We start from the raw sequence: 14,666 nt of genomic DNA, 5'->3' as shown, positions 1-14,666 counted from the left end.
TTAGTGGGCAGGTTCCTATACCTCCCCATCCCCCCTTCTCCAGCAAAAGAATAAAATTCCTCTCCGTTTCTGGAGTTGTCCCAAACCAAGCAAATTATAGCCCAAAATCTTTTTATATGAACCTCTGTCACGCAAAAACATCACTAAGCCCCATCTCCAGTGCTCCCCTCTCCTGGAATAGTCTCTGTTTTATTCCATTCCTCTAAGCAAGGCCATGATGTTGAATCCTTGAGGCTTTCTTGATAGAAATAGGAAAGAAAACAAACAAAAGAGCAAAAGCCCAGGCCTTGCAACGACCACTTCAGAGATTATGATGCAAATCAAAAGACTAAGTTACATCAGCAGGGCTGGGTAGCTTAACCCAATGACTGATCAATATATTGCCTTGTTAAGGGTTTGGAATTGATCTCACAAGCTGGAGCAATCATGAGGACAAAGAACTCCTTTTGTCTTGAACCACATTTTCAATGACATTTATATTCCTTCTCTTTACCAGTTCTTTGACCCTTCATCATTCTGATGGTTCATGATTCTTGGTTCACAGACCATAATGGTAACTCAAGAGTTTCCCTTCACAGATCTAGCAACAATTATTTGGTGTAACATTTACCCACTCTATTAAATGAAGGTTTGGTTTAACTATGATGAGAGTGTACCTAGTTTAACCATACCTTTGCAGTGTTGCCAGTTTGTCACCGCTCTAATCATTTGTCCACTTCCACTGATGTTTGCAGTGAGGCTGTGTACCCCAGCTTTCACCTCAAAAGTCCACTATGTTACAGAGCACTCAAACGGGCATGTTGTTTACAGTAGTGTTAAGTGTGTGTCCCTCCAGGATCAGTCGGAGCTATAATCCCCTCTTCATTCCCACTGAGGCCCAAAGTGTGCGTAAGTGGACATGGGTGATGGCAGACAGGGAACGGCTCACCAGCCCACCCATTCATGCCAGCTACACACACACACACACACACACGATGGGAATGAACAGTGACTAAATGAAAAGTATACCCCCCTCCTACACGTTGGCCCCTTCTTGCTCTGTTCTCTCTGAGTTTTTATGTCATGTCACCTTGTAAAACGGCTTTATGGTCTTCCCTGGCCTCATGACTATGAGTGTGGTGAGGTGGACTGCAGGAGTTTTAGAAGTCCTCCACGCCCAGCGAGTGACAAGGAAGCATCTCCAGAGAGCTTTAGCTCGCAAAATGGGAAAGTCTTTAATTTGACTTTAGTTCCTATTCTTGCCCCCCTCCCCACCCCTTCCACAAAGGTAAAGTACTTTCAAAGAACTTAGGGATATACTCTCCAAAAGCTAAATATAGCCATAGGAGCATTTGGTATGAAATAATCATTATACATGGAATGCATCCAAATAAAACTGACCAATGGCATATAAGTCATTGATTACTTAATAAAATTAATGTTTTTGTTTAAGTTAGACTCTTGCCCAGGGCAGATCTGAGGGAAGGCAATGGTTTGATCAGTTTTAACCCAATAAACTGTGAATGAATGAATGGGGTGAATTCCCCTGTGGCTTTGAATTGGTTCCCACGTGTTCTCCAGGTCATTTATATGATTTACAATATTAAAACAACTACATTTACCAGAAGGGAGTTAATGTGAAATCCACATGACAGAGAGCAGAGAAAGGAAAGGCCATGCATTGGTCAGATGTTTATCTCATCAGGTCGGTATTATCCTTTACCACCGAGGCCTCATATAGCAGCAGCTCTAACATCTTCATGCCCCCGCCATCACTTTCTGTTGCTCATATTGCTCATTCTGTGCAGGCTTTTAATGTCTACACGAAGCCGGTGTGGGGCCTCTCTGAGGTGTTCAACAGCTATGCTTTAAATCATGCAATTAGTGCTCAGCTGCGGGATTTATACTTTCTGGCAACAGTCCTTCGTAGGTTTATATATGGCCTTGGGGAAACGACCCTGTAAGAAATGCAACAGTAAAAACACCCTGAGAATCACATTTTATTGTACATACGTTTATCACTCAATACATATAGGATTTTATAAATAAGAGCTTTTAACATTTGCATGCAAACATTGTGTGTGTGTGTGTCTAATTGACCAGTTTACTGATTTGTGTGTTTAACCTTCATTTAAAATATATCAAGCTTATATAAAGTTTAAAGAAAAAGTGCCGTATCCGTAGTTTATTCATTTGTATGTGTGTTGGGTGCTTGTCTCTGGTCTTGAGGCTTCAGTCAGACCAGTTTTAATAAAATAAACGTAATATAGGCTTCAGTAAGCACTGACTCCACTGCTTAAACTATCTTTCCCAACACAAAAGTCATCCAAAAAGGAATGTATTACTCAGAACAGTCTTCCTTGCATTTTAATCATGGGTATCTTTATACTCAAACACAGAAACCAAATAAACACTGGACAATACAAACATATGCCTTGCTGTGAGAAGGCTCCAAAAACCTGTGTGTGTAACAAAATAGCTGACCACAAATTCCAGTGTCGAGCCTTCGGTCACTATCTCTAGTCCAAAACCAAAACCCACGAAGCATACAAAACCTCTGCAAAGAATTCTGTCTCTCTCGCACACATGATACTAATAGTGCACACATGTACACAATACCCACCTACAAGACAAACCTCACTCACTCATACAGGCCTTTACAGTGCACAGTCACTGATGGGGACACAGAAACCCTTTGTGAAGACAAAGACAGCTGTCACACAAACACATTTAGACCAAATTGAATTATCATAATGATCCTCATCAATCACAGTGGAGGTAAATATGAGTTTGTGTTGGGGATGAATCATGTCTGATAAATTGAATCCATTTAATTGGTCAGGCGTCCCCGAGATGAGCAATGAGCTAAAGACATTCCCCAGATTTGATTTCCCATTAGCCTGGTGAAGAGTCACGGGCACTATACCATCCACTCCATAAAATAGGATTCTGTAATTGCAGAAGGTGGTAACATCTTTAATATTCACAATTGAAATGTGTGATTGTGAAGTATAACGTCATTTCTTTGCTTCCTTACCCTCCCACCCTCAGTGTTTGCATGTGTGTGTGTGTTCTTGTGTGGCATACTCTCTAGGTTATGCTCTGCAAGAAGATTTACGATGGAGGATAGTTGGTCTTCCTATAGCTCTGAAATATTATATGTGCAAGCAGTAAAGGAGACCAGCATGTGTGTGTTTAAATGGTGCAAATGTCACATACACACCAGCTGTTTGCATACGAACAAACACACACACACACATGCTTGGAACCTGACTGCACACACATGCTCCGACCACAAAGTTGAGGACTGAGACTGATGGATTCAGGTGTGTGATAAGAGGGAGAGAGGATACTGTGAAATACGGTGTGTGTTACAGGTATTACTCATGTGGTGGGGACCTGACTGTTTACGCAGTCGCCATAATGTAAATGATTACATTTTAAGACATCTTGTATGGTTAGGATGAGGCTGAGGTTAAGGTTAGGGTAAGGCCAGTAGTAGTTATGGTTAAGGTTAGAGTAAGTCTCCAGGAAAAGAACGTAAGTCAAAGTAATGTCCTCTGAAGTCATGGAAAACCAGACTGTGTGTGTGTGTGAAAGAGAGAGAGAGCGGGGATGGGAAAGAAAGAGAGACACAGCTATTGGGAGATTGAGGCTGTGTAATTCTTGGCGGTGTATTTGGACCCTGTTACATTCCTTCCACGAAAGAATGCAATGATTATTAAAGCTCTTTACTGCAGTGATTGTCCAGCAGCAGCCCAGCTCATTTACTGTGGCATAACTTACTGTTTTGTTAATAACTTGGCTGCATTAAAGAAATAAATCAATCAGTTTTTAAATAAATTGGGATTGTGTGCTTGACTATGAAGGCATGTCTTAAAGAATTGGTAACTACTGGCTTGCCAACATTCCTCTGTGTGGGTTTTGGTTGTTTGTTGTCTGTGACTTTTCAGGTTGAAGAAAAGTTAGAGGAGAAAATAACTGCTGAGTATTATTATTGAGTAAGATTTTTTTTTTCTTCAGCGTGTGCAGGAAACACATGTGTGTTTCTTGCACCGTGTCAGTTGTGTGTTTAGTTTAATGTTGCCCAATGTGAAAAAAAAAGAAGAAAAAAGTAAATGCATGCAAGCATTTATCTCCCTGCTGCCCGAAAACTGCCGTGGTAATGCTTACACACTGGAGACATTGTTTCTCTCAGTAAAAAGCCAACTGGATGGACTCCAGTGACAATAGTATGAAGGATGAGTTGATCATCTGTTATCCTATGTTTGCGTTCTTGAAAGGATATGGATCATGCCATTGTGTTGCTGTAGGGTGAATGCCATCAGGCAAAACCACATTTTTATTGTAACAAGTGCAGTCGTTGGTGTGCTACTCACTGACGCTTATTGATCTAAAACTGCTCATCATATCAAGGAATGCTGACCTGTTGTGGAATCAAACATTTGTGGCCAACTGCAATGATAGCTCAGAAAAGCTGCTGAAATCCTTTAATGGGACATTTGGAAGCACAGTGAAATGCACGCTCACCCCCACCTCCCTTTCCCCACACGGCTGGTGTCTCCTCACTATGGCATACAGTAAAATTATGGCGTAATTAAGTCAGGGGGTTTAGAGGAGGTGGTTGGGTTTCAGGGTCTAACTACTGCTGCTGCTCGAGATGCTATCAGCTCAGGCACAGGGGAGCACAGGGGACCGACGTTTAGCCCCCCACCCTCTTAGAGGCTATGGGTGCAGACAGTTTGGTGCCATTAGGTCCGGAACCAGTAATGGACCGAGCAGTGACTAATGAGCCCCCTATCGCACAAATGGGAGCATGTGGCTGGGGCCACATCCCCTTGACTCCCGTTCCAGAGTTCACAAAAAATAGGGTTTATTTGCTTGGAAAAGTGTTTGCCTGATATTGCTTTTCCACAAAAAAGTGAAAAAATGAAACATATTTAAAACTCTGGATTCTGTTTGAGCACAACTTGTCAAACCATCAGTCCAAAACCTGTGCACTAATGTAACATTTCTAACTATTTCTCCTGGCGTTTCAAGAAATATACAGTATGTTTGATAAATTAATCCAAATAAGATTTTACACAAGTGTCATTTAACAGCTCTTACATAAAAGGCAGGAATAATGTCTACTGTGACCCATCTGTAGGTCCCGATCCAGTCTGTAAATGGTTGCTATGACAGTAAAGCCAGCAAAAACCCACACGTAAGAAGCTGGAAACAGCAGACGTTCTCTTTCTCTTTCACTCATAGCTTTCCGCACAATGTTCTTCTCCCAAACAGTGTTGTTTTAGCAATTTCCTTGTATTCTCCACGGCTCCTACTCTCTCCAGCTGAACAAAGCTGGTACCTCCTTTTCTCGCTCATCTTAAAACACAATGTTGCACACTTACACTTATAATGAGAGTCTATGCCCAAAGATTTCTGCGATTTCTACATTTCTAATGCAAATGCACATTTTACCCACTAACTGTGTAACATTACCCCCTGCTAAGTTAAAAACATGAAAATGGTGCACTAGTGTCCCCTATAGACGAGCCGCCACTGGTCATTGGGCTCAGACAGCCGCTGAAGATCACATTAACATGCACATCTTTTTTTGTACTGTCTTTTCCAGAGATGTATTTCTTGCAACATTTCACTACAAGACAATCATCTGTCAACGAGCGAGGCTAATGCTGTGACATCTTCTTCCTCGGGTTTTCTGTTAAATGCGTCATTGTTGCTGCAGAAACAAAATAATCCACATCCTATTTACCAGATGGAGTCGCGAGAACCACAGCGGACAACGTCAAACTTTGAGCAGCTTGAACACAACACAGCTGTGTTACATAAATTGGTCACAGTGTTTCAAATTTGACTTTCATATTATTGAAATGAAAACGCTGAGGATCATCAGAGGGAAGAAAAAAAAAAAGAAGATTTACTCTCAATATTCAGAAAAACTCCTCTGCTCCATGACTTCTCAATGCCCCTCAAGGCCCGTGGTTGTTAGCGCAAACATAAACTGAGTTGCAGAGATGTGTATATCATGTAAGGGTGTGCGAGCTCCTCGATCGCCCTCCGTCCACCCACCGCCCTCACAAACCCTTCAATAGATGTTTTGCCACAACCTCAACACATCAGCTCATTTCTGACACAGTCGTGACAAATAACAAGTTCCTGTGTTTAGCTGGACTGCGTTGGTGGGAGTGGGAGCAACATAAGCAGTGTGTTTGGAGATGACGGGTTGACGGGAGCCAAGCTGTTGTCAGGAACGGGCCAATCACAGAAATAACAACATGGTGCTGAAAACCACCGTTGACCATATGGTGGCACTTAGCACTTGAATTCTTCGTCAGCATTCAATTGTTTCATTTCATATATGCCGGCTTAAGACAAGACAATGTTTATGTTTACTCTCCCATAGTGGAATGTGGATTTGCGCAACGGATAAATATTTACAGCCCCGAGATGAAAAGTCATTCATCAGGTTTATGATAGCTTCTCGGGATGAGCTGGTGGGATTACTTACGTAGAGTGATTTATGAAAAATCGGAGTTTATCTACGAACAATCAACATTGTTTCACACTCTCTGTTCGTTTCCAACTGACATCACCGTGTCTGTGTGAATGTGGTGGGGTGATCGTCGAAATGCTGACGCACAATTTATACCGCTAAACTTCTGAACCTAGCGCATGCATCAGTGCAGTTCAAACCACACGTAGCATCCCCCCCCCCCTTTTTATTAGCAGCTGAACCCGATCCTCCTTGCATTATGTACAGATGCTGTCTGAAACGGGAGACAACCAGTAAGTGGAGGTTTGGTGAACCTGGAGGAACAATATATTCGGGTAGTTCTGGGCTCTCTATTGAACTAACAGAGAGTTAATTCATTGGAGGGTAAAAGGTGATCAATGGTCCATTACATCAGATAAGCACCTGACTGGGTGGCTGAAAGCTCCCCTCTCAGTAGCGGAGGGTAAACAATTTAGCGCCGGAGTCACCTAAAGACACCCAAATATTAAGGGACAATCAGAGCTTGTCAGAGTGAGGCAGTGAGGTTGAGGGAGGGCAGGGGAGGTAATAAAGGCTCTGTGACTAACATGAAAATAACTTGGTTGATGGATCCGATGACAGTGATTGAGTCAGTGCTCGTGTGTGTGCGCAGTGAAGATCGTCGTGCTTGGATTGTTTCACAAAGACCAACATTGTTAAGTGTTATTATTGATAAATGAGAGTGTAATGGATAGAAGATGGGTAACATAGAAGTCCAGATGGAGGAAGCCAGGGATGAAGGATGATGAGACACCAAGTTTGCGAGTCAACGCAGTGAAGTCTCTCTCTCGCGAGCCATGATCTCATATGCATGAGGAGAAACACCTGTTTGTAGCTGGCCGTCTCCCTGGCATATTGATATGTAGCTGCTGAAAGAGACAAGAGAGAGAGTGGTTGTATTCAACATCTGTTGAGCTTTATGCTGTTGAATCATGAATAATGAGTGTTGAATTGTACGTTTACAATCGAATGGCACTGATTAATCACGTGAGAGTGACCGAGGTTACAGGGCAAGTTTGGAGCAGTTTCGTATGGTTCAAAAACACCAAGGCGGCACCGGCCAAAACAATAAAGTTGAGGCTTCAAAATGGCACCCACTAACTACGCTGCGTCCTGGTCGCTGCACATACCAGAGCCTACCGGTGTTGCATGGAAAATTAAGCTTCCAGCAATTAATACTACGGAAAACTTATATCTACCAAATGTCATGGCTGTCACTAGTTTCAGTCAATGTTGCTGTTATTAATCTTCTGAAGAGAAAAAAAATATCCGTACAGAATTTAGAGAAAACTGAAAAAGACATTTGCCACCTGTATGCCGCAGATTTGATTTTGAGGAGATGGAGAGGTTTTTGTTGGAGCGTTCCTATAAAAACCTCTGTTTATTATTATTATTTGACCTTTTCGTGCTCATTACCTCATGCCGTGAGATCACACACATCCTATAATAGTGTATTTAGGGTCCGCAGTTAACACCTGCACTGCACTTCTCCAATGTCTTATGCAAATTCTGGACGAACTGATGAATAAAATTCACTGGTTCTCTTGTGTTTCAATTAGACGAGAGCTCCATCACCAGTTTCTTTGCAAGGTGTTGGCAGACTCTTTGTGTGTTCACTGCCTGGGGCTGTCCAGCAGACAGTGGTGTGTGTAATGGTGTGGCCTCACTTCACATTCCTCTGTATTGTTCCTTCAGGCCCAAGGCAAACATTTCGACATTCAGTGACACACAAAAGGGACAATAACACGTTTCATAGTGCCCCGGCTAGTGTTTTCAAGTGAACTTGAAATTTTGGTGCCTCAAAAATCACAGAAACTGGGCTGTTGGCCATGGGAGGGGTCAGGGAAGGAAGACGTACAAGAGCCTGATTGGAGGAAAGCTTGTTTCTCTTCTCGACTTCGCCTCCTTCAGACGTCCCTATAAAACCCGCACATATTCCTCCTGTGCTGCCTCGATAAATACCCTCTCACTCCCAGGACAGGTTTTTGTTTTGTCTCCCAGAAAGCGGCCTCTCTGGGCCTATTGTAGCTCTGACCATCCAGCCCCGATGTTTCCAGTTAACCCACAGTGGAAGTCTCTCATTTGACAAACAGCCGTTTTGCCCCTAGAGATCTGGTACACCAACACGAGAGCCAATCCACATGAAGGCTGATGCTGGCAAAAGAAACTTTTACTGATCCCACAAAACACACGCTCTCTCTCTCTCTCATTGTGATTTACGCCTGCCTGTGTTGTCAAGATGCTCCAAACCAGCTGCACAAATTGATAACAGTGTAGTTTACGAGTGTGGATCATCACTCATACTTCTGCAAGTGATTTAGAAAATCTCGGCAGGGTTGTTGCAGGCATGTGCATTTTCCCATTGTGTGATGTGATCTTGGTTTCGGTGTTTGGATTCCAGTCTGAAGCCCTTTTGTCTGAGGGCAACTAAGGGCAGAAGGTCCCAGCTCCTATCCTGTGACAGCTGGAGATAAATGGAAAAGAGGGCTCAGTCTGCTGACGAGATTCTAGTACAGAGTGTATTTTGAAATTAGAAAGAATTTTGAAAATGTATCAAGGCAAAAAGATCTATGTCTATCTTAAACAGACATTATTCAAAGTGTCACAATGTAGGATTTCAACACTCAAATATAGTCTCAAACATTTATTGGATGGTGCATGAACATACAACAGGGAGAATGGCACCCCTGTCAAAGCCTGAGCAGGTCTGCATCACCTGCATTGGCACTATGTGACTTTTGGTTTTGGGTCTGCGCCACTAAAAGAACTATAACTTAACTTATAACTACATTTTATCACACTTTCGCTCCACTATCGGAGGGACACTTGCCTGAGGGCGACCTGGTCCTGTTACTGTTGGACTAGTAAGTGTAAATAGTTTTCTTATAATCTATATCTAGAGCATTTGAGCTGTGTGTCAGACCGTGTTCTTGTTCATAAATCAAGTACAATGAGCAAAAGGTTATACAAGCTCAGTTGAAAACACAAGCTAGGCAAACTAAAGCACGATTTTGTTTCTAATATCTTGAAAAATCAAACAATGTAATTATACTTGTATAAAATGCTATAACACAGGCTCTGAAGCAGGTACAATCAGGTAGCAGGTAGGAACCCATGAGCAAATCCGACATTGTGTTACTCTAATTTCGACAGCTTTTGCAGTTCATTGAAAACAATATCAAGACCTAGTTTGATGATGTCAAGAATGAGCTTGCTGTCTCGTTTGGTTAATTGTTCCAATCCAATAGTGACAAAAACACACAATAAAAAAGAAAGGCATCACACTAGCAGCACCACATTTAACGCACACTCCTCTGCCAAGTGCTCTTGATGATCAACCTGTATGAGTCAAATGTACCTGGCTAACGATAATAACAGACAGACAACAGGAGATGAGGGACACCGAGGGAGGAAAGTAGAGAGTGTGAGGGACAGAAAAACATTTTTACTATAGCCTGCACAGTAGATCACTCTCACCCGGGGGTGTAGTCAGGATAGGCTGGGCCACTTTATTGACTGCTTGGCAGAGCTGTGAGCAGAGGGGAGGGATGGAAGATTAGAAAGTTCTCTCATCTGAAACACTTCTAATCCAACAAGAGTTACTGCTAAGAGTTGCTGGCGGTTTAAACACAAGCGACAGCGGCATTTCAAGAAGAGTGATTACTGTGAGTCAGATATTTGGACTTTACAGAACATTTTATATCAGCACATTGTAGCAAATGAAGATCAACAGCATGAAACTTAAAAATGAGCTTGGGAAAGATCACAGTAATCACTCTGTGCATAGAAGTTACTGGTTTTGTCAGTTATAGTGATTGGTGTAGTAAATTGCTTGCAATAAACTGCAGAACAATCCAGCAAATTAAATCACAGAGTGTTGTGTTCATGTGCAGGAAACAAGACCAAAAAAATGCAGTTTTGATCATGATGCATCTTGCATTGAAAATGATGGTTTTGGGCAAGTCAGCAATTGGGTCTGTTTTGGATGCACCAGCGAGGAAAGCTTTTGCAGGAGCAACTGCATTATCATATCATATCATTCTGTAGCTTTGACAAAGCTAACAAAAGCAACGTGGCTTTTATTTAAAATAGACTTTATGACATTCACACATATAATGTACACTAAAGGAAACTACAAGATGATGTGATGATCAGCTCTTTTGAAAATAATAATTGAAAGTGCAATTGTTTTGCAGTCGTGTTCAACATCTGTCGAGAACGCCGAGATTTTCCGTTGTCAGTGACAGAAGTAAGGATTCATGCGTTCTTCATTACAAGAACACATACTTAAACTGTTGTTTCGTTGCCTTTTCCTCTCACATCACCTCGTAGCTTTCGTCTTTGATCTCAACAAGTAAGCACACGATGACTCACCTCAGCAGCAGCAATACCAAACTGCCACAAACCAAAGTAAGTGCATATTATTCTTGACTTAAAATGCTGGAAACCTAATAAAAGAGCACATTCAGCCTGGTTTTGAGGACATGTTCACCGCCGTCAATTAAAAGATTAATTTGTTATTAAAAAAAAATAAATAAATAAAGGATTCCTGTGTGAAGTATTCAACTCTGCAACAGCTCATGTCTGCATCTGGGGAGATGTGCAGTCACTCAACTCCCTGTAACTGCTCTTGTTAGCACCTAAAGTACACACACAAGCACAATGAGGTGTCCCAACTTGTTTGGAGGACAAAACAGAAATGATTAATGACAAGTAGTTGCAGCGCACATTCACTTCAGGGGTGGGATAATAACTGTGCCAGACTGAAACACTGCTAAAAAAAGAACATCTTAAGTGAAGCTCCTCCAAGTGGTTTATTTATGATGTTTAATTCTGCCCTGCAGCAAGGGTATCTTCCTGGGAGGGGAGGCCTTGTGTCGATCTCTTGACTGTTTGAGGCCTTACAGTAAGTCACAGAGAATACTGAAAAGCCCGCTAGGCTTGCCAGTACCCAGGCATTATGACAACACCCAGTGATGGCATGAAGTCATCCTGCAAGACTACACATGCAGCTATACCAGCAGCACTCTACTCACCTCGCAAAGAGCAAAACTTTTGCCTTCCCCTGGGATAAAAATGCTTTAAGACTTGCGGTAAGAGGCTTGTCATTGTATTGTATTGTCACCGCAGCTATTATTGTAATAAACAGTTCAGACTTGTGTGCATTTCCTTAACCATTTAATCATTAAATAACAGAATTAACCTATGGGCAACATCTATACATCTTACCAAACCCTACAAAGCCCTGAACGTACTTACGGTAAGATAAGGTCACATCTGAAGCCACATGAGAGTTTGAATGATCATTATTTCTCAGCCAAAAAAAAAGCTTTTATTTGTTTTCTTTCGTAAAAACCCCCACTAACTATATATAATATGATAATAATACACAGTATTACCATGGATTTACTTTGCAATTGCAAATTATTACTATACTATTACTGTTACTGTCCTGTATTTTATGAAAGGCACAAACAAATGATGACAAGAAGTGCACTGACTATCAGATTAAGGTAATTAAATAAGCAACACATTTAAATGACCTCCACACCAACTGGTAAGATCCTAAAATCTCGAGACGTGTGTTGATCTGAATAAATGGTGACCTGAGTTAATCATCTCTCCAGGGTCTGTGTGGGTCACATGGGGAAAATAGGCCTTTGCTTTATGGCTGGGTGATGACAGTAAGTCTGGACTATGGAGTCGCATGGGGAACTCCACTCAGTCACACACACACTCACAAACATGTCATAGGTTTCCACTCAAAAAATACATTTCACACCAATCCCAATTTCACACCCCATGATGGTGAAGGTTTGTGGTGAGAAGTGTCAGGTAGAGAGAAAGAAACAGTGTGACACAGAGGCAGACGCTTTTTTAAATCAATGACATCACCTCAAGCACTTCAAAACACTCTCTTACAACATAACACAACTCAGTTACTCTCCGGACTGCAGGAGGCTCATTCTGAAGACATAACAGTAACCAAATAGTAAAACACAACAATGGATAAATGGCAGACTTAGTCTGATTCAGTTTCCACATGTGGTTGTGGTGACGCTAGCCCATTTAAGTATTTGTGATATTAGATGGATTTGACACCGTGCTTACTCTTCATTTCCTAAATGTCAAATAAAGCTTTTCAGTCGTTTCTTTTTATCCCTTGATGCACATGATACGTGAGGCTTTTTCAGACACAAACTCTGGACAACGTCCTGTTTACACACAGCCAATACAACAGGACATTATCTTGGTCAGATGCATTCAAAACAGCTGGAGACCCACGTGAGGGGTGGCACCAGACTGGAGCATGGAGGATTGACTCTTGGGGAGGTTTTTTTATGTTGAATTCTCACATGATTAACCATTCAGTTAATCCCTCTGCACAATCTCTGGAGAATCTCCTGAGTTCAGAACATGTCTGAAAGCAGCTTTCCAAGGGTTTTTCGGGAAATGATGTGCCACATTTGCGTCTATACCTCCAAGACCACAATTTGTGCACCTGTACTGACTTTTATTATTAGATTATGTTGTAAATAAATAGAGGTTACTTAATTAATAAGGTCCCACAGGCAGCACTGACTGGTGAGCATTATTAAAATACCAAACTCAAGAATTCTCCTATTCTCCTAACAAGCTCTGTTGACCATTGCAACTATGATAATAAAATATGTGGAGAAGCTCGTTTTCATTGTTTAAATTTGCCAGCATAGTGCAACAAACCACAGTCCAGTGTGTATCATTTAGGAGGATTTATTGCAGAAATTCTATAAGAAAGTATATTTATACACGTGTATAATCACTCACTCATCTTGTACCACTCTATCCTCTACATGAGAGTCGGTGGTACACCCTGGACAGCATGCCAGTCCATCACAGGGCAGTGTATAATCGAGTCAAAAGACAATTTTATTCTTTTTAATAGCCTTAGAAGACATTTATGTGTGTTTCACATTTTGAAGTGGAAGCTTACTGCACATACATAAGAACTATATCATTTCAAAATTTGTGCTGCCCTGCACTGATGTTTTGGGTGGAGGTGTGGCTTATAGAAAAGCAGACAGATATAAAGACAGGGAGAAGGACAAACGACATGTCGGGCATGTATAGTGTTTCTTGAGTCTGCTCCAGCCAAATCAGTCAGCTGCTCCGAAATCTCACTCCACTCAGACATAAAGTGAACTAAGGTTACCTTGTGACAAATGAACTGTCCCTCCCACTGGTTTCATTCACCTTTCCCAACCGTATTGACTCCCTCTCATCCTATCTACTTTCCTGCTCATTTAATCTTCTCTTTGCTTGATTCCTTACCTCCTCCAGCCCACTATCTACTGAATACACTCATCCTTATCTCTATCCTCCTTCTGGCTGTATTCTAAAAGGACCCCGTCATCAGAATATGGAAGCAGAAGGAGCTTTGCATCTGGTTGGCAAACTCACAGGAGTTCAAAGGTGAATGTGATCTTGATGATGTGGGAAAGAGTGATGAGGAAAACCGGAATACTGAGACAGACTCCAGACAGAATCAAATATCGGTCCAAAATCCCTGTTTGTTCAGACTCATCACCTCTGAAGTGTGTGGATATGTCCACGTTTGGAAATTCAATATCTCATTGTTCCATTTACCCACAGTTTCCTTTACCCTCTCTAACACGGATCTGTCTGATATATACTGTATATAATCTGTGGTCCACCTGTAAAAGCTGTAAAGTACAAGGATGACTTAAATAAACAATATCATCACATCATCAGGAAATCAATTTATCCAAAACTGTAACACTAAGTAATTACACATACAGGTTTCATTCATGTTAGTGTTGCAGGCTTTTTGGATGCATAGGTGTTTTGTATAGAACAAGCCTCTAAATTAAAATTATAGCCTATGTACAGTATGTATCCAGACTGATTGACGACCGATAACAACATACCAAACAGAATTTTTGACTTTCCTGAAATTCCTGTTGGATTCCTTTATCCCTCTATCTCAGTAGTGGACAACTTCCTGTGTAGCAAATTTCTCAGATATTTTATGACTTTAAAAAAGAGGATGAATTAGGATCATGGAGAATCAACAAATAATTCTCCCAGTTGAAATCTGATCTATGCACAGCAGTCATTTTAAAAGGTTTTGAAGGATAAAAAAAGATGA

At 41.5% G+C, this 14,666-nt stretch overlaps 1 long non-coding RNA gene across 1 annotated transcript in view; it reads right to left on the bottom strand.

The window, feature by feature from the left end:
* Positions 1-6,700: 6,700 nt before the first annotated feature.
* Positions 6,701-14,666, bottom strand: part of LOC122766770 — a 29,206-nt gene continuing 21,240 nt past the window's right edge. The window contains exon 3 of the long non-coding RNA XR_006360107.1: positions 6,701-7,386. This is a non-coding gene — a long non-coding RNA (uncharacterized LOC122766770). The remainder of the gene's footprint in view (positions 7,387-14,666) is intronic.

Source organism: Solea senegalensis, linkage group LG1, assembly GCF_019176455.1.
Source record: "Solea senegalensis isolate Sse05_10M linkage group LG1, IFAPA_SoseM_1, whole genome shotgun sequence".
NCBI lineage: Eukaryota > Metazoa > Chordata > Actinopteri > Pleuronectiformes > Soleidae > Solea > Solea senegalensis.
Note: the sequence above shows the minus strand (reverse complement) of the source record. Positions and strands in the feature narration are given on the sequence as shown.